We start from the raw sequence: 22,088 nt of genomic DNA, 5'->3' as shown, positions 1-22,088 counted from the left end.
AGGTACACGATGCTTGCTCTTCGTTTTGGATTTTCGAGGTGTATCTGATACCAATTTATTTGGTATCAAAGCAAGGTACACGATGCTTGCTCTTTGTTTTGGATTTTCGAGGTTTATCTGATACCAATTTATTTGGTATCAGAGCTAGGTTCTGATTTCGGATTTTTGTGTTCCGGAGTTTGTGAGCGTATCTGGATATTTTGGATTTGTACGGATTTCGTCGATTTTCTCGTTTCGGAATTCCGAGGTATTTTGACGAGGTTTTATTGGATCTATTTGGGGGCTATGCAGCGACAGGACATCTCCAGACGACATTAGGTAAATCAGGTAATTTTATAGTTTTCATACCTGTAGTGATATCTGGATAACATTTTTTTTTACATATATGATACGTGTTCTAGTACTTAGACGTGGTCGCACATGTATGAGGGCGATCGATTCTCTAGAGACAGAGTCTTCAGAGAGTTCTGTTAGGGTTGAGCCTGTCCATCAGGGATAGACTCCTCAGGGTATTGTGACCACGTTAGACTGTCAGATCCTGACGGTTCCGACTTCAGAGGTACCTACCTCGCCTGTACCGCCAGTAGTACCTACAGGGTACTCGGCACCTTCTCTAGCCGTGCCTACTGCGTACTTGGTACCACCACAGACATCTGTGCTGGTTACTACATACTCGGTACCTGCACCAGCAGTACCGGTTACATCTTACCCGGTACCGTCCATCGTACCTTTAGTCGTCCCTACTTATGTCTACTCTGTAGTTCCACTAGTGGTTCCTACCCTGTTTATGTGGCAGCACCAGTGGTACCTCTTCCAACCTATCCATCAGTACCACCCATAAGATCAACTCCAGTGATTCTGCCTAGTACCGCAGCGATATCTACGGATATGGTTGTGGCACGAGCATGGATCCCAGCCTTAGCGGAGTCGGTGAAAAGATCGATTTACGCTATTTCGCGGGGAGACTGATCCGAGCGTGGCTCAATCTTGGATAGAGTCTATGGAGCGGACAATCTTTTACATGGCTGCTCCGAGTGGGAGAAGACTAAGCTGGCTGCTTACCACTTTTTAGATGAGGCAGAGATCTGGTGGGACACAGCGCTCCATTATAGGCGAGCAGCATATTTCCCGGACAAGAAGAGGAAGCAGACTGATCGGACTTCCGGACAGATCCAGCAGCCACAGGTTACCGGACAGTAGCAGAGCAGTTGTACTCAGACGGGTCAGGGTACTTCTGGGTCAGCTGGTCGACCCTAGAAGTCAGGACGATCTTCAGCTGGACGTTCCCGGTCTTCTTAGCAGAACCGGAAATAGTCCACCGGTGACCCTTACTGCACCTGATGCGGATCCCGAGATCACATCACCTCTGCTTGTACCCTGGGACAGCCAGTTTGCTATTATTGCAAACTGCCTGGGCACATTCGCATCGTCAGCAAAGGACAGCTCCCCCTGTAGCAGCTGGATATGGTATGCACGGGCAGGAGCATTCCGGTGTTCTTGTAGAGAACCCCACGGTATTCCGCCTTAGTGTTCTCCTGTACTATTCGTCAAGAAGAAGGCTGGTACTCTGAGATTGTGCATCGATTATAGGCAACTGAATGTAGTGACTATCAGAAATAAGTACCCCTTGCCACGGATTGAGGATTTATTTGATCAGCTTAGAGATACATCAGTGTATTCTAATATTGATCTGCGGTCTGGATATCATCAGCTGAGAGTTAGAGATTCTGATATTCAGAAGACAGCATTTCGCAACAGATACGGACATTATGAGTTTTTGGTAATGCCATTTGGGCTTACCAATGCTCCTGCAGTATTTATGGATCTGATGAACCGTATCTTTTTGGAGTATCTGGATCAGTTTGTGATTGTATTTATCGATGACATATTGATCTATTCACGTTCCGAGGAGGAACATGCGCAGCACCTTCGCATAGTCTTGGAGACTCTTCGACGACATCATCTGTATGCGAAGTTCAGCAAGTGTGCATTTTGGCTTCCCTCAGTTGGTTTTCTAGGACATGTGGTTTCTAGCCAAGGTATTTCAGTTGATCCTCAGAAGATCGAGGCTATCACTAGCTGGGAGCCGCCGAAGTCAGTCCAGGAGATCCGTAGTTTCTTGGGACTGGCTGGATATTACAGGCGATTTGTGGAGGGTTTCTCCAGTATTGCTATGCCGTTGACACGTCTGACTAGAAAAGGCGTGAAGTTCACGTGGTCAGAGGCTTGCGAGACCAGCTTCCAGGAGCTGAAGCGGAGATTAGTATCAGCACCAGTTTTGGTTTTACCTTCTGGTGATGACGGATTCGTACTTTATATGTTTTGATGCAACACGGTAGGGTAGTCTCCTATGCTTCTCGTCGGTTGAAGGAGCATGAGAAGAACTACCCAGACATGATTTAGAGCTAGCGCTATTATCTTTGCTTTGAAGATTTGGCGACATCATCTTTATGGTATTACTTTTGAGATTCTTCGATCATAAGAGTCTCAAATATATTTTCACCGAGAAGGAATCTCCGACGGAGGAGATGGATGGAGTTCTGAAGGATTATGACTATTAGCTACCATCCGGGTAAAGCTAATGTGGTTGCCGATACACTTGGAACTTTAGCTTGTCATCGAGTTACTGTCACCGACTTGATTCAGGGATTCTCCGAGTTGGGCCTTGAGGAGCAGGGACAGACAGAGCAGGGTATTCTGGTTACTATGGTTGCTCAGTCGTCGATCAGGATGAGGATTCGAGAGGCCCAGGCCGGAGATCAGCATTTACAGTTCATTAGCAGCCAGATAGCTTCCGGACAGCAGACCGAGTTTACACGAGATGATGAGGGGATTGTTTATTTCCGAGGTAGATTATGTGTACCTCAGTCTCACCCGGTCATAGAGGAGTTACTTCAGGAGGCTCATCGTTCTAGGTTTGCTATCCACCCAGGTGGGATCCGTATGTATCGTGATTTGAGGCGTTCCTATTGGTGGAACGGTATGAAGAAAGACATCGCAGAGTTTGTAGCCAGATGTCTTGTCTGTCAGCAGGTGAAGGCTGAGCACCAGAGACCTGCTGGATTACTTCAGAGGATCCCTATTCCCGAGTGGAAGTGGGAGCACATTACTATGGATTTCGTGGTTGGTTTGCCTAGGACTCGTCGAGGCCATGATGCGATTTGGGTAATCGTTGACCGATTAACCAAATCCGCACACTTTCTAGCGATCCGGAAGACTGATTCTCTGGATCGATTAGCTGAGTCATACTATCGTGAGATTATTAGATTACATGGTGTTCCTTTGAGCATCATATCAGATAGAGACCCACGGTTCACGTCCCGATTCTCGCGGCGGGCCTTGGGCACACAACCGTTTGATCGACATTCCATCCGAGCGGATGGGCGAGCGGACTATTCGGACATTGGAGGACTTGCCGAGATCTTGTGTCATGGACTTGGGCGGTTGGAGGACCACCGCCATTAGTGGAGTTCGCCTACAACATATCATTCGGCTATCCAGATGGCACCGTTTGAGGCGTTGTATGGTAGGCCTTGGCGCACCCTCTGGGAAGAGGTTGGGAGGCCCGTGATAGGACCTCGAGAGCTCAGCGGGATGCGAGTTAGTTCGCTATCAGACGGAGGATGTCAGAGGCCCGGGACCGTCAGAAGAGTTATGTTGATCAGAGACGGAGACCCCTGGAGTTCTCCATTGGTGATCATGTATTTCTTAGAGTTTCACCCACGAAAGGGGTGAAGAAATTTGGTCTCCGAGGTAAGCTAGCTCCCCATATCTTGGAGAGGATTGGAGCAGTAGCTTACCGTCTGGCGCTACCACCATCTCTAGGCGGCATTCATGATGTATTCCATGTATCTATCTGAGGAGATACGTATCCGATCCGGCACATGTTCTATCAGATATCTTATGAGGAGGTTCCGGACGGATTCTGGACCGTAGAGAGCGTCGGTTGCGGAACAAGACTGTCTGGCTGGTTAAAGTCGGATGGCAGCATCATTCTGACGAGGAGGCTACGTGGGAGCTGGAGGATACGATCCGAGCTCGATACCCCCATCTTTTTACTTGAGGTATGTGGGTTAGAGTTCCTTTCAGCATTTATACTGTTTGGGTACATTTTAGTGTTTGCTGTTAGTTATAGCGAAATTTGGGGACCAAATTTTTATTAGTAGGGGAGGATGTGAGATCTCGGAAAATTTAAATAATAGGGTTATTTGAGAAATAGCCTTACAGAATTTTTCTGGGATTTTTAGAAATTTTCTAGGAATTTTTCGGAGCTCGTATGACGAATTTTGAGGGGATCAATTTCGGGTTCGGATTAAAGCCTGTTTGGGATACCCGTTTAAGTGAAGCTTATTTCTTTTTCCCGAACCCGACTTAAACCTTTAACCGAGCTCTTCCTCCCCTCTCTGCCCCGACGCGATCCCGATCTCCCCTCCCTTCTCTCTGTTCTCTCTTGCGGACGAAGCAGCCGACGGTTCCGGCGGCTGTCGACCTCGACGGAAACCAGTGGAGTCACGGGAGCTTGCTGGAGCACGACGGGATTGGTGGAGTACCGATCTCCTTCGATCGAGGGGTTGCGGTTCGGTGGATTCAACGATCGATCGTCGGCGATACGGCAACTAGGGCACGGCGGGGGGTTGATTCGTGTTGTCTCCTAGCCAATCGACCTTCCCTTTCCTTTCCTCTCACTGCTCACAATGCGATCCATCTCTTCCTTGGCCGGATCTGGATCAAGCCGTGCCACCCGATCACCGGCGTGGAAGGGGCGATTAGGGCTTCAATGGGTAAGCAATCCGAACCTTATTCCTCTTTCCTGTTCTTTGATCTGTGCCCTAGATCGCCAGGAGCCATTCCCCCGATCTCTTCTCTGTTCACCGATACCCTGTTCTTGATCCTCATCTTCTTGTGGTTGATTAGGTCTCGGTTGAAGATGATGGGATCCTTTGAGCTGTCGGCAGAGGCTAGGAGAGTTCTTGCTTGATTGGTGATCTCCACCGCTTGACCTCCTGCTTGATCAGATTGATAGCAGCAAGGTGAGGTCTTGTTCTGTTCTTGCTGTGGAGTTGTTCTTGGTTCCGGCAACACTTCAACCAGTAGCTTCTCTGGTTCCAGCAATCAACAGCAATTGGATCGAGGTAAGGTGTGTAGGGTTTGTCTTGTTTTAGATGATTGATCTTAGTGTGGATGAATTAGGGTTTATGTATTGGTTGAGTAGTTGGATGTAGATTTGATCTTAGATGTAGACCATTGTTGGATTTGATTATTTAGGTTTGGATTCTAGTAGTGGTTGTTTGTGATTAGATCTAATCGCTTAGATTAACCTAAATGGAATGATTAGGGTTAAGACAAGTAACCCTAATCGACTATTGGATTTAATTTAGGTATTAGATAACTAATCTAATTGGTAACTAAGGATTAGGAAATTATTCCTAATTAACCGTTAGAAAGGTGGAGGGTTATAGGTTAGGGTTTGTCCCTAAATTTCTGTTTAGGATTTATTTAGCTATTTGTTTGTATTCTAGCTAAATAAATGTAAATGTATTTATTTACACAGGACTCTGATTCGAGACGAGCATCTCGACATTGGATTAGGACTGGATTGTATCTTCTATTTGAGGCGGGTACCCTCTGACTTATCTTTTGATAATGTCTTATAATATGTGTAGCTTATATATACTTACTAGTGGTAGATAGTAGATTATTCTCCCTCTTGGTCTTAGCTAGTTGATACCTATCACATGCTTCATCTGCTAGTTGCTTTACTTCAGGATTGGATATTTTATCTCTTGCTGTGTGTATATATGTTCATAGAGGTGCATATCTATAGTGCTCTACTCTACTGGATTAGTTGCTTTACATGCGTGATACATGCTCTTGGATTCATGATACTTACATCATTGTATATGTGATGTCTTTGGATTTATGCTGTTTATATCATGTTTATAGTTATATGTGTTTACCTTTTTGACACGCGCATATATGGAGGAGGCTTTGTTCAGGTATGTCATATTGTAGCCGCATGCACCATATCGCATGATTGCATGCTGGGCGATTGACGACTCCATTATTGTTGAGCTCGTCGGCCGGCTACATAGGCCTGCACACAACGTGTTCACTGCATGGGTAGTGGCACAGCACAGTAGGGTGTGTATGGCAGTAGCTCTGTAGTGCTCCGCTGGTCCGCTCATGGGTAGTGTGACTGCAGCGTGGTAGCAGACAGGGATCCCTCCCCGTCATCGCGTACCGGGAGTTGAGAGCATTGCGCTCCCTCACTATGTTTGAGGCAGAGTGCACGGTGTCACAGCCCTACCCACTCGGTCTCACCATTGTGTGTGAGATGGCTGACTAGTTGACAGGGGTGACCATGTCATATTGCATCATATGCACAGATTGCATTTATTGTGATTGTTGCATATTGGATGATGCACTTGGGTGACTGCATATGATTGACATGCATACAGGATACATGCTTATTTGCTCTGATTATCTTTGTCTGTGTATGTCCACAGTCATTTGCCCAAGCCTCGCAGTTATGCATTTTCTTATTATTCTTGCTATAGACTGTACTTTATGCCTATTGCTGGTTATTACAGTTTATTTCAGCTATGCATATCTGTTATACTGTTAGGAGACTGTACCGTAGGTTGTACTGTTAGAAAACTGTACTGTAGGCTCTATGGTTTAGTGTACTATACCGTAGGTTGTATGGTGTTAGAGAACTGTACTATTGATTCTATGGTTTAGGAGACTGTACCTTAGGTTATTACTGGTGGATATATATTGCTGTACATGTCTATTGGTTTACCTGCTGAGTTCTTGAACTCACCCCGTTGTTACTATTTTTCAGGTGAGACATTCCAGTCGCTAGCCCCATTATCGCGAGGATTTTCTTTGTCGGATTATATTTTGCTTTTGCATCTTATATACTTGTATTGTGGGTTTGTATTGTGGACTTTATGTCGAACCTTTGGGTTTGCTGCTTTTGTCTTCCGCTGCAGATTTTCACACTACTTCGTGGATTTGTTTTCTTCGTTGTAGTGGAGTAGGATGTGTACGTATATCTTCGTTGGTTTAATATCGTTCTTCCTTATTAAACTGCGTGGATTGATTATATGATGAGCTGGGTGGAATATTGATATAAACTGCGTGGTTTGTTTCTTATTTGTATTGTATTGTTCCGGCCGAGTGTGGCCGAGGTATAGATATATGTATACTGAGATTCATATTGTCCGCCGTACAGGGGAGATGCTGCCGAAATTTCTTCGGACAGGGACTACCTGGGGCGTGACAATGTTTATATGGTTATTGCCATGCATCATTTGCATGATTGCATGCTGTGCGATAGTTCGCTCCATTATTGTTGAGCACATCGCCAGTTACATGGATCTGCACACACCACCACTCATGGGTTAGTGGTCGATTCAGGCAGAGTATGTTGCAGCAGGGACTCTGTTAGGCACCGTTGGTCCGCTCATGGGTAGTGTGACACAACGTCTGGGAGTTGAGAGCATTGCGCTCCCCCATCTATGATTTGGGGTAGGAGGATAGGTGTACTCCGACAGCATCCCGTCCACTCGGTCACTCATCAGGAGTAGTGACGACAGAGTGCACGGTTGTCACAGCCCTACCCACTCGGCCTCACTATGGTGTGAGATGATCGACTGGCGTCAGGGGTGACCAGGACGCATCATTGGCATCATATGCATGATGCATTTATTGCTTGTGTTTGTGGTTGCTGCATTTATATGCTGCATATTGTTTGGATACCTATGTTTGACATGCATACAGGATCCCTATACCACTCGGACTGTTTGACCTTATACTCAGGACCTGGTTAGTACAGTATTCTCCTGTTTACTTCAGATGCATTTTTATCTTTCTTATCAGGAGACTGTACGCATGATTAGTGCTAGGTGTTGTTTCTTTACTTTGCATATCAATTGTACCTGCTGAGTGTTGGACTCACCCCGTCTCCATTGTTGTTATTTGGAGGGAGTTCCAGTCGCTAGTCCCCACTGCACGTAGTGCTACTCCTCTGCTGGTTTTTGAGTTGTTGTTTTATTCTAGCTTTTCGCTATCAGACTTTGTGTTAGTTTTGTTTTGGACTTACATATGGATATTGTATGGAATCTTTCCGTTGGATGGACTTTTAGTATGATTTGGATTTACTCTACTACATGCCTGCCTGGACGGCAGAAGAGGTGGGTTTTACGAGTGTAGTTGAGTAGGGTTGATTTCGAGTCAGAGTATTACTATGTTGTTTATTTTATTAACTGCGTGGTTGTGACAGCTAGAGGCTGAATAGATTATATATAACTGCGTGGTGATGTTTTATTTTGCTGTTATTATTCCAGCCGCCTGTGGCTGAGGTATTTGAGAGATGTAGAAAAGTTTCAGATTGTCCACCGTACAGGGGAGATGCTGCCGAAATTTTCTCGGACAGGGACTCCTCTGGGGCGTGACAATTTAGTGGTATCAGAGCGCCAAGTTTGGCGATACTTGTTGGATTCTTGTATTTTGGATTTTCGAGATTTATCTGATACCAATTTATTTGGTATCAGAGCAGGGTTATGATACCTGCTTTTGGTGTTCTGGAGATTTATCGGATACCTGTTGTTGGTATTCTTGATATTTGGGTTAGCCAGGTTTGCGAGTCAAACTGGGCATTTTCGGATTTTCGTTATGGTTATGTTTCGGATTTTCGTTTCGGATTTATATGGATTTCCGACGATGTTTCTCGTTCGGAATTTTGAGGTCAAAAGTTGGGGACTGGACAACGATGGAACATCTCCAGACGGCAAATAGGTATGATGTTTACTTTATGATAGTTAGGACAACTATTAGCACTTTATCTTTATTACCTGTCTGGTTGTTGTAGCTCATATTACATATGATGGGTTAGCCACTGATCTTGGTCGACCCTAATAGAGATCAAGGATTATAGTCTCTGGTGATTTTATATATCATACCATCAGTAGTTTTAGCTTCTGTTACTACTATTAGGAGATGGAGGCACATACCAGCCTCTGCTATTGTTAGCTGGCTAATGGATGATACCTACAGACTCCCTTTTTGATATTAGGGTACCCGATACGATGGGAATTGGTCATTGGGGGTTATCATGTTTGATCATTGTTGAGAATGATTTGATGTTGAGGGATATTGGGAGATCAGATATTGTGATGTGTTGATTTCTAATGATTTATGAGAGTAAATGTTATGTGGTTGTTTGATGATCTATTAGTGGATAACTATTTTGATGATCTAATATTTGGGTTGTCATTGATGGTGACATAGTGAGTGTCATTTATGATATTCACAGGTTTGATGATTATGGTTGGTGATCAGATTATAAATTGAGGTGCTGGAGAGTTTTACGGTTGAATGTGCCTATGAGATTTTAATAAACCTGGTTGGTTATGGAGAGTTAACAGGAGGATATATAAAAAAAAAATGATATATGCTTCCTCTGATATGGGACTATGTGGATAAATAATGATTGATGTTTTGAATGCTAACTTGCCCTCATGGGGAGTAGAGATTTATTCATCTGATATAGTGTGGGCTGATGTTTTTGAGGATGAAGATGAGAGTGTCTTGATGTTCTTTAATTCTGACTTTTTCTTTTGGGTCGTACACATTTATACATATGATATTATGTGGTTGGATATACCTTAGTTGCTTGTGGAGGATTAAGGTATTCTTGATTAGTTAGTAGATGAATGATTTAGTTTTGTTGGTTGATTAGTAGAGGATTGTCATACTCTATTTTTAGAGGTTCGAACCTTTAGGTTATTCGTGCTTAGTTATGTATCTAGAGCACATTTGAGTACATGTTTTGTACTGACGTGGAAAGGACTGATTTAGCCATATATCATTGTCGGCTTGGATAGGTTATAAAGGATCGATGTATCCTATTCCATGAAGACTTTGACCGTGGACTGTATATAACTTAGAGGGTGCATTGGGATATGTGAACCCGCTGGTGTAAGGAAGTGTAGAGCTAATTGCTTAACACTTATGGGATACAATCGTTACTTGTGTAAACTGGGAGAGTACATTTGGATTTATGATGATAAAATTTTTCCCATGGGATATAGTCTTGGTAGTGTATGACATTGACTGACAATGTTATACCACGGTGTGTATATTTTTCTTGTCCGATACCAGTTCCTTTGAACCTAGAGCAGGGTTGTTACTGGATGATTAGGCTGCTTTATTTTGGTTTGCTTTTGATTGATGTATTCATGCTTGATACATATGCATGAATTTTGTTTAGATATACCGGTAATCCATGAGTGTTGGTAGCATAAGGTTGGTCTCTTTGATTGAGCTGATATGCTGATTTTGCATGTATATCATGATTGTTTTGGGTTGTAGGAGTTCTGGGGTAGACTGTCCATTTGCAAGTAGTATATGTATCCATGTTCTGATATGGTTTGAGGTGTTCCTTGTGGATCATAGATATGTAGTTGGGTGTATGTATCTGGAGGTATTATTGAAGATATCTTGTTGATTAAATCCGAGATGTAGTATAAGTACATCGGTGGTGTTTTGATGGAGGCATTTTGTCGATTTAATCTGAGTTGTGATATGTACATATGTGTTTGGTGTGGTATCTGAGGTATCTTTTTGATTATGTTTGATATGTGAGTGCACCTGGGTTTAGTATGCTTATTTGGAAGTATATGTTGGTTATACTCTTGGCATAGGTGAAGATATGTCATGTGAGTGTTGTTTGAGGTGTATTGTTGATTTTACCTACATTGATTTTGCACATGTGTTCGGTATGTATTGTTGGAGGTATCATACTGAATATACCGGAGTTGTGAGTATGTTTGGTGTATAATAATTGGAGGATTTTGTTGATCATACATATGTTGTGTGAGCATGTGTGCTAGGTGTATACATTGGTAGCAGCATGATGATTCTACTTATACTGAATGCAGAATGTGGAGTGACTGCAATATGTCATTTGTTGAATTAACCCATCAACTAATTTTCCTATCAGTGGATGACCCACTAGGATGCTGATAGAGTTGATGATGGATTTGATTAGTTTCTAGGTTGTTATATCCTAGGCTAACCACAGCGAATTGTGGTAGAGAGATCTTGTACAGTCTCTAGCTGGATAGTTAGGTGCCTTAGGGTACTTAGGTATTGTTTTGTGGTGGAGCGTTGCTCCCACATAATACGGATTGCTGGTAGCGGAGAATTGCTTCTATATTTATTGCAGATACATATTTCAGATTATTTGTGGTGGAGTGTTGCTCTCACATATTGAGGATTTCCTGTGGTAGAGCGTTGCTCCCACATATGTGGTGTTTCCTGTGATGGAGCGTTGCTCTCACCCTGGAGGATTTATTCTTTGGTGATTTATGTTATTGATGATCAGATTTTTCGATTTATTATCGGAGATCTTATGGATAGGAATGTCTGTGATATGGACATTATGTGTCTTGGTTTTTGCCATATAGGCTTACAGTGTCTTAGATGTTTTCAGGGACTCGATGATCTTGGTATGTCGAGGATGTTTGGATAGATTTCCATTATCTTTGTGGACGATGTTGTGATCTATTACGGATCCGAGGTGAGTCACGTACACTACCTTTGCATAGATCTAGAGATGATTCGACGAGAACATCTATATGTGATTATCAGTAGTGCTGGTTTGGATTGTCTTTTGTTATGATGTTTGGGACACACGGTCACCAGTAGGAGTGTACCGTGGTTCCATAGGAGATAGAGGTTGTTACCGTTTGGAGCAGCCGAAATCAGTGTAGGAGATCCGCAGTCTTTTGTGACTCGTAGGATATTACAGACCTTTCGTCGAGGGTTTCTTTCGCATAGCTATGCTACTTTCATGCGTGACCAAGAAAGGCGTGAAGTTTACTTGGACTGAGGATTGTAAGACCAGCTTCTAGGAGCTGACGCGGAGACTAGGGTCGGCTTTGATTTTTGGTTTTTACCTTCAGAAGAGGACGAATTTATCCTACACCGACGCGTCTCTACAGGGTATGGGTGCTGTTCTGAGGTAGCACGGTAGAGCGTTCTTATATGCTTCTCGATAGTTGAGTGAGCCTGAGAAGAAAATACTCAGTTCATGATCTGGAGTTGGCCGCTGTTATTTTTGCCCTGAAGATTTGGCGGCAGTACCTATATGATATTACATTGAGATTCTCACTGACCATCGGAGTCTCAAATATCTGTTCACTCAGAAGGAATTTAATCTTCGACCGAGGACATAGATGGAGTTCCTGAAGGATTATGATTGTACCATTAGCTATCACAAGGGAGAAGCTAATGTGGTTGCCGATGCACTTAGCTAGAGGTCCAAAGGGACTTTAGCTTGCCACCGAGTTGTGGTCACATATTTGATTCAGGATTTCTCTGAGTTAGACATTGAGGAGCAGGGACAGACAGAGCAGGGTATTCTTGTTACGATGGTTGCTCAGTCGTCGATCAGGAAGAGAATCCGAGAGACCCAGTTGTTGAGACCTCATGGAGCTCAACGTGAGGCAAAGTGGTCCATGTTATCAGCAGAGGATGTCAGAGGCATAAGACTGCCGGAAGTGTTATGCTGACCGGAGTTGGAGACCCTTAGAGTTCTCCATTTGCGACCAGGTATTTCTACGAGTTTCACCCACGAAAGGGGTGAAGAGATTGACCTCAGAGGTAAGCTAGCTCCGCGATAAACTGGACCTTTCCAGATCTCGGAAAGGATTGGAGCAGTAGCTTATCGGTTGGCACTATTGCCGTCCTTGGTAGGCGTTCACGCCGTATTCCACGTATCTATGCTGAGGAGATACGTACCCGATCTGATACATGTGTTAATTGATAATCTCAGTTGTCCTTTCAGCCTGACGTCACCTATGAGGAGGTTCCGGTACGGATTCTCGACCGGAAAGAGCGTCAGTTGCAGAACAAGACTATCCGGCTGGTTAAAGTCGGATGGCAGCATCATTCGAACAAGGAGGCTACTTGGGAGCTCGAGGATACTATCCGAGCTCGATATCCCCATCTTTTCACAGGAGGTATGTGATTTAATTCACCGTTCAGCATTTATAATCGTTACCGGGTCTTAGTACTTGCTGATGGTAGATACTGAAATTTGGGGACCAAATTTTTTATTAGTGGGGGAGAATGTAAAATACCGGAAAATAGGAAATATTAATAAGGGAATTTTTCGGAATTTTTGGAAATTTTTCGGAGCTCGTATGGACGAGTTAACGGGAACAAGAACGGGACCCGGAAAAGCCTGTTTAGGTTACCCCATTTAAGTAAGGAAAAGTTGATTTTTCCTTTTCCATTTCAAACCCCTCTACTCCGAGACCTTCTCCCCCTTGCGCCAAAGCCTCCTTGCCCTAACCGCCGGCCGCCGATCTCTTCTTCCCCTTTCTACGCCCTCGGCTAAGTCACCTCTTGCCCTCGTCACTGCCGTCGCCCTAGCCGTGAGATTTCGATCATGGCACGGCTCTCGGTCCCCGATCGCGACCTCGCCGGCCTTTCCTTCTCCTTTTCTTCGAGCGCCGGCCACCAGGTCCACCGGGCTCTAGCCGCGTCGCTGTCACTCCGACCCGACGCCGAGCCTAAGCACCGACGCCCTCTCCGACAGCCACCTCTCGCCACCACCGAACCTCCTCCTCTGCCGTGCCCTAGGTTTGAGCTCACCGCCGACCTTGCCTCCTTTTTCTCGGAGACGCCCTGTTCACGGCAGAAGCAAGCCCTAGATATGAGCCCTGCCGATCTTCGGTTGCCAGCCATTGGAATTTTTCCAAGCCGGCCAAACATTTCTGCCCTAGACATCACCACTGGATCCTCCTTCTTCGCCACCAGCCGCCGACAGTGAGGAGAACAGGGTGTAGCGAGTTAGCAGCTTCTCCGGGTCTCGACAGTAAGTTCTTCAGGATTTGAGCAGCACTGAGGCATCGGAAAAAAATTTGAGGTAAGGTTTAGGGTTTTTGAGCTTCGTGTATATTGATTAGGTATATGTTGGAGATTGGTAGATTGGATTAGCTTTAGATTTTTAATCTCATGTTATGATTAGGGTTAAGGAACTAACCCTGGTGGACCCACTGATTTTATTTAATTAGGGTTCATTAATTTTGTTGGATGAATTAGTTAGATCCAATTTAGAACTTCTTAAATTGGATTAGAATTTAATTTGGCTAATTGTGGTATGATAGAATTAGCTAAACTAGACCTTATGTTTAATATACAGGACCTTGACGCGAGACGAGTATCTCGGAGTCAGATTTGGACCATTTTATCGGAGGCGGGTACTTTTGACTTTTTGTCTTTGATATGCTTAGTAATGAAATTAACATATTGCATTAATTATGTCCTTTATTTGTTTCGGTTAGTCACTACCCAATATCTGATACATGATTGATTGATTGATTGATTTGCATCCCATGTATACTTTATTTGTTTATACATGCTTATAGGGGGTAGTGATATACCATGCTTCACCATGTTCAGGACCTAGGTTTTTATACCTTCTGTGTACCTTTGATTCGATATGATTCGTTGACCTAGGGTGCACTTTTCTATATATATGGATTAGGTCAGGATGTTTATATGGTTATTGCCATGCATCATTTGCATGATTGCATGCTGTGCGATAGTCCGCTCCATTATTGTTGAGCACATCGCCAGTTACATGGATCTGCACACACCACCACTCATGGGTTAGTGGTCGATTCAGGCAGAGTGTGTTGCAGCAGGGACTCTGTTAGGCACCGTTGGTCCGCTCATGGGTAGTGTGACACAACGAGTTATCCGGCAGGGATTCCTCTCCGTCATCGTGTACCGGGAGTTGAGAGTATTGCGCTCCCCCATCTATGATTTGGGGTAGGAGGATAGGTGTACTCCGACAGCATCCGGAGTAGTGACGACAGAGTGCACGGTTGTCACAGCCCTACCCACTCGGCCTCACTATGGTGTGAGATGATCGACTGGCGTCAGGGGTGACCAGGACGCATCATTGGCATCATATGCATGATGCATTTATTGCTTGTGTTTGTGGTTGCTGCATTTATATGCTGCATATTGTTTGGATACCTATGTTTGACATGCATACAGGATTCCTATACCACTCGGACTGTTTGACCTTATACTCAGGACCTGGTTAGTACAGCATTCTCCTGTTTACTTCAGATGCATTTTTATCTTTCTTATCAGGAGACTGTACGCATGATTAGTGCTAGGTGTTGTTTCTTTACTTTGCATATCAATTGTACCTGCTGAGTGTTGGACTCACCCCGCCTCCATTGTTGTTATTTTCAGGTTGATGCTGTCAGGAGGGAGTTCCAGTCGCTAGTCCCCACTGCACGTAGTGCTACTCCTCTGCTGGTTTTTGAGTTGTTGTTTCATTCTAGCTTTTCGCTATCAGACTTTGTGTTAGTTTTGTTTTGGACTTACATATGGATATTGTATGGAATCTTTCCGTTGGATGGACTTTTAGTATGATTTGGATTTACTCTACTACATGCCTGCCTGGACGGCAGAAGAGGTAAGAAAAATCGGATTTGGGCTTTACGAGTGTAGTTGAGTAGGGTTGATTTCGAGTCAGAGTATTACTATGTTGTTTATTTTATTAACTGCGTGGTTGTGACAGCTAGAGGCTGAATAGATTATATATAACTGCGTGGTGATGTTTTATTTTGTTGTTATTATTCCAGCCGCCTGTGGCTGAGGTATTTGAGAGATGTAGAAAAGTTTCAGATTGTCCACCGTACAGGGGAGATGCTGCCGAAATTTTCTCAGACAGGGACTCCTCTGGGGCGTGACAGGAAGGTCGTAGTGTAATTAGGTGTTAGTTTATCTTAACTATATAATTACACTAGTACACTAAGAGTGTATTGAGTAGGAACATTAGAGGTCGTTTCTTTTATACTGACTTTATAAAGGAACAAAGACCTCAGTTATTATGGAAGTGTGTGCTCTTAATCCTAATATAATAACAAGCACATATATTTGATATTTATTTCTTTAATTTATCAATGGGTGAGATTTAGTTCGATGAATCAATAAGCCCAATAAGTTGGGAAATGATATCACTTATAGTGTGTGTTGTTGATTATAGAAGGAAACTGTGTCCTAGTAATCTAGGTTGAGAATGTCCCCAAGAGGAGCTCATAAGGATTGTCATGTTAAACCCTGCAGGTGGACTTAGTCCGACATGATGATGAAGTTGAGTGGTACTACTCTTGGAGCTAGATATTAATTAAGTGAGTTGTCAGTAACTTACTTAATTAGTGGACATTTGTTATCTTAAACACAAGGAGACTATAACACACTCATGATAAGAAGGAGCCCAAAATGTAATTTGGGATTGGTGCGGTAGTTCAATAATAGTTCTCTAGTGGAATGAATTATTATTGATAAAATTAAGTTGTGTGTTCGGGGCGAGCATGGGATGCTTAATTTTATCGGGAGACCAAAACCAATTCCTCCTCTCGGTCCCTATCGTAGCCTCTAGTATATAGAGATTTATACCCACCGCATACCCACCTTCTTACCCATCCAATGAGGCCGGCCAAGCTAGCATGGAACCCAAGCTAGGGCCGGCCAAGACCAAGTGGATGAGCCATGTAGGTGGCCGGCCAAAGCTTGGGTCCCAAGCTTAGGTGGCCGACCACTAGAATATTAAAGAGAATTTTTATTAAAATTATTTCTTATGTGGATATCATGATTTTAAAAGAGAGTTTAAAAATTAAAAATTTCCTTTTATAGCTTTCTACAAAAGATTAAGATAAGAGATTAATCTCTTTCCTTATTTGTGTTTAAAAGGATGGTTTTCATTTTTGGTAAAAACTTTCCTTATTTGTAAATCATCTACATGTTTAAAAGAGAGTTTAAAATTTGAAATCTTTCCTTATTTGTTGATTAAAGGAGGATTTTAAATTTTTAAGAAAACTTTCCTTTTTAACCATGTTCATGATCTAAAAGAGAGTTTAAAATTAAATATTCTCTTTTATAAGTTTCTACAAAAGATTAAGAAAAGATTTGATATCTTTCCTTATTTGTAGATTAAAAGAGATTTTAATCCACATGTTTAAAAGAAAGATTTTAATTTATTAAATTTCCTTTTTATAAACCAATCATGAAGGGATAAAATTATTGGAGAAATTTTTATAAATTTCCGGAAGCAAATAAGGAAGTTTTAATTGGTGTTTAAAATTTTATTTGCTTGGAGATATTATTTGTTATGGCCGGCCATTGTAATTTGAAAAGAGAAAATTATTTTAATTAAATAAATTTTCCTTTTCAATGGCAAAAGAATTAAGGAAGTTTTTATTAAATTTTCCTTATTTTCCAAGACCAAGGATTATAAAAGAGGGGTAGAGGAGGCTTCAAGGTTAACGACTCTATTCTATTTTTCTCCCTCTTTTCCTTGGTGTGGTGGCCGGCCCTTCCCTTTCTCTTCTCTCCTCTTGTTGTGGCCGAAATCTATCATCTCTTGGAGCTTGGAGGATGTGGCCGGATCAAGGAAAGGAGAAGAAGGAGAGAAAGCATGCATCCCTTGGAGCTTGGTTGGTGGAAAATTCTTCATCCTTTGGAAGTCATGTGCTTGGCCGAAACTTGAAGGAAGAAGGAAGAAGGTGCCTAGGTGGTTCTCATCTTGGAAGATCGTTGCCCACACAACGTCCGAGGTTAGAAGAGGAATACAGTAGAAGATCAAGAGGTCTTTCTAAAAGGTATAACTAGTAATTTTTCTTTCCGCATCATACTAGTTATTTTTGGAAATAATACTAAATACAAGAGGCATACGATTCTAGTGTTTCGAATTTGTTTTCGATATAGTGTTCTTTTGTTTTTCTTTTCCTTGTGATTTGATTATTTTTTTCGGTTGACCTAAAGTTATTTTAGGAAATTAAATATTAGCTTTCCTTAAAAGGTTTTGTCTAGTCGGTGGTGGTTGCTCCCATATCCAAGAAGGTCATGTGCCTCGCCACGTTAGTACTGGGAACCAATTTTGGAAATTAATATTTAATGGAATTAATAACTTAGGTGATTTGGATTAAACGTGTTAAGTTCCGCAGGAGATCCAAGTCAAAACCTAAAAGAACAAATAGATTAAGTTTTGGATCAAACGTGTTAAGTTCCGCAGGCGATCCAAAATTTAATTTAAAAGAACACATGGTAGCTAGGAAAAGGTTCAGACCTTTGTACAAAATTTTTGTACAGTGGAACCTCTAGGTTTTCCGAGTAGCAACCAACAATCTTTTCTGTCGGTGATTACCGACGGAAAACTAATTTCGTCGGTAATTACCGACGGACTTAACAATTCCGTCGGTGATTACATCTAGTTAACGGGCCCAGCTTTACCGAATTTATAACGGGTACAGGCGGAATCCCACCGACGAAAACATACGTCCGTCGGTGTTTACCAACGAAATTCTATTTCCATTGGTAAAGTTTACGCCCGCACCCGTTAGATTTTAAACCCGTTAAAACTCGTTCCCGTTAACTGTACCTATTTACCGATGGAGTATTAATTCCGTCGGAAATACATAAACCCCTAAACCCTGATCTTGTAAATCCGTTATCACGTCGCGCGGCATTCCGATTGAATTTAGTTCTGTCGGTAATTACCGACTGATTGTCTAAATCCATCGGTAATTACCGACGAAAACCAAATTCCGTCGGTAATTACCGACGGAAACTATATCCGTCGGCAAATACCGACAGAATTATATTTAGTCGGTAAATTCCGACGAAGTTGTGATTCCGTCGGTACCCCTGTCGTTAATCATAGACATGTTTGTAGTGTACTGATCTTCAAAAAATGAGAAACAATGTGCTCCTAATCTTCTAAGGATCAGGAAAATATTGTTGCAGCTACTAAATCGTAATTGTTACAACTTCAAATTAAAATTATGAGAGGTCATTTTTTTGGACATATGGGAGATTATATTTTAGTAATATATGGATTAAATAAAAAGAAAGAGGGGGATCATGGGAAATGAAATGATAAGAGCTACGTGATTTCGACCATAAATAAAATCTCTATGATGATTAGCATAATAAAAACACGAAGGTATCAAATTTAATACTATCACAAAGCTACACTGTAATTGAACTGATCTATGTCAATAGAATGACAACTCTATCATGTGTTACATCAAGGATCTTCACCAATCTTGAGATTTGTGATCGCTGCTCCCTATTGGCCAATGATATCTTACCAACTTACTGCAGATCCCCCGATTTCCCAATAAGAAGAAAGCTAGTTGGAGAAGGAGTAGTGAGTCTGCTATATTCTTATCCCGATCTCTAGACTGAACTATCCAACCTTTCAAAATATTTCATCACATCATTTTCATCCAAAGTTAAACAACATGTTTCGATCACGAGTTTAAAGACTTAATTATGGTGTTCCTGTTTAGATAATCATGAAGCGAAATTGTAAGTTAGTGTCAGACAGCAGACTCTAGAGTTGAGATAGGTCATGTTGTAGCTGCTACAGTTGGCTGGCTACTACAACGTAACTACTTTATTGTAGCAGTAAAGTTCGGTCAATTTCAAACAAAAAGTGGGTGATGGATTTAAACGTGTCCAGATTACATGAAACTAGGATAATGAGACTTCGTCGTCTTGTTATCTAAATTCTATACATGACAGCATATTGGTGATATATACACTATATTAAAAAAAGGGTATTTGTTCCCAAACATATAACTTTATATGATTATCGTAATTTTCCTTTTTATCTATATAATTGAAAAATTAGTGAAAAAATTTGGCGATTTTCAACTCATTTATTATTATTTTTCAACAACAACACTATTCAAATGAAAACTAGCGTCATAACTCAATCGATCATCATTTTATAGCTCCACTTCTACGCTCATTAGATATGGTAAAAATAAGTGATTTTACAAATGACTTTACTGAGTTTTCATAATATTCATACTATTATCAATTTTACATTGCCCATAGGTCGATCACCTTATATTGTGCTACAAAAGTGACTGATGGACCTACCTACATATTGAATCAAGATGCATGTGAGGGGGGAGGGTGATGAATTATGTGATTTTAGAAAATTGACTTTTTTATTTTGAAAAATAAAGTGCACAGCGGAAAATCAAACATGAAAAATAGAAATAGACACGATCAGTTTTACTTGGTTTAGGGCTTTCAACGACTCCTACTCTAAGACCCAGGTCCTAAAGACCTATTGATGAAAAATTTACTAAATGTCTCTTCTATAACCACAAGAAGAGGTGATTTAATACAAGAGATAGGGACAGTGTAATAGCTTACACTTTCCCTTTTTAAAGAAGTAAAAAAAAATGCAACACTTAAAAATATTACCAATAATTAAGTGTGCTTGTGTGTTGCTATCGGTTTGCCGGAGATGATTAGATGACTTGGAGGGGCAACCTAGTGGCAGATAGACTTCTATGAAAAAGCAGCAGGAAGTCGGAGCAGTTGGAAAGCCAATCAGATGAGTAGAAGCTCGTGTAGTAGTTGATGTCTAATGACTTGGGCAAAACACCCTTATAAAAGGAGTGGAAGGCACCTTCCATAGCCTTAAAGCGCCTCCATACGAGAAATATGATCCCGAACAACTTGGTTCTTATCTATGATGAAGTTTGACTATCCTATGGAAGGTGTCTTCCATAGCACAGAAGGTGCCTTCCATGAATAATGCAAAGACGCCTTCCAATGCTTGAAGGTGTCTCGGACACTGTTCACCTAAGGCTTTTTGTACTTCTTTTGCCCTGTAAAAAGTGTTAGTTCAATAATTTGCAAGATAAGTATTAGCATAGTAATAATAATGGGTAGTAATAGACCCTCTCTCCCCCGAGACTAGGATCTAGTCAAAGTCTCAATTTAGATTTTCAAAATGGACCTAAATTAAACCGACGCCTACTGTCCCTTTGAACGGGGGTGTGCCCTCACTTGATCACTCTCCTCTAGTGACTTACTTCTACTTACTAGGTGTAGACATACCTTCCGGAATCAAACATCTGGACTTCAAGAATCAAACATCCTGACCTACCAAAATTGGACATTCGGTCTTCTCCAATCGGGAATCACACATTCCAACCTATCGGAATCGCAGATCCTGTCATCTCCAATCGGGAATCGTACATCCCGACCCTTGCTAGAATCCCACATCTAGACTTCAATTTGTTAGGAATTGAACATCCTGATTTACCGAAATCACACATTCGGTCTTCAATAACTCAGGAATTGAACATCCTGACTAGGGGTTGTCAACTCTACACACTCTGTAACAAGGTTAGATCACAACACGTCTAAATTTAACCTATTTGTCATTCATCAAAACTCAGGTTTAATCATTGATACTAACTATATTAACAATCTTCTCTTTTTTGATGCAATAATAATCTGGGTTAAAATTAGAAAAAAAATAATGTAGAAATAATAGAAATTAAGAGCATTTTTAAAGTTAAGGATGTTCAATTTTTTTTTTAAAAAAATATCAAAGTGAAAAAAAGAATAACCTTTGAAAAAACTTCAAAGTATTTTTAGAAAATATATTTTACAACTAGTATTTTACAAAGAAAATAGTTTGAAAAGGACTTTTTATAAAATAAGTATCTTAAAAATAATTTTGAACGTATATTGTAAATTTTTAAACAATTTTGAAGGTGATTTTAAAAATTATTTTGAAAGTATTTAGGAAATAAAATAAATAATTTAGAAATTATTTTCAATTATCCTCCCCTGAACCTAAAAAAAACTTTAAATATCTAACCATTAGTTATTAATTAACTATCAGAAGATAGTAGTGTTCACTGGATTAATCAGGTTAAATAATGTAATCAATTAGTGTTTGACTAAAATAGATTACTTAACCTGGTCATTGTGATTTTGGTATTTTTCACCCGAATTTGTATTGATGCTCTGATATATTACCTATGCATCTCACACTTTCCTAGGTTTTGTAATGCACAATCAAGGTATGCTTAGTGTGTTTGTAAGATGCTTGATTCCTAGATCTATAGGAACATGCTTTCTATGGACTTGATCTAGACTAAGGCCAAAATAGAGTAGCAAAAAAAAAAAGCTAAAGGTGTAGATCAAGTTAATCAGATATACAATGTATA

This window comes from Zingiber officinale, chromosome 10A, assembly GCF_018446385.1.
Source record: "Zingiber officinale cultivar Zhangliang chromosome 10A, Zo_v1.1, whole genome shotgun sequence".
Classification (NCBI taxonomy): domain Eukaryota; kingdom Viridiplantae; phylum Streptophyta; class Magnoliopsida; order Zingiberales; family Zingiberaceae; genus Zingiber; species Zingiber officinale.
The sequence above is the reverse complement of the archived record's forward strand: the minus strand, read 5'-3'. Positions refer to the sequence as shown.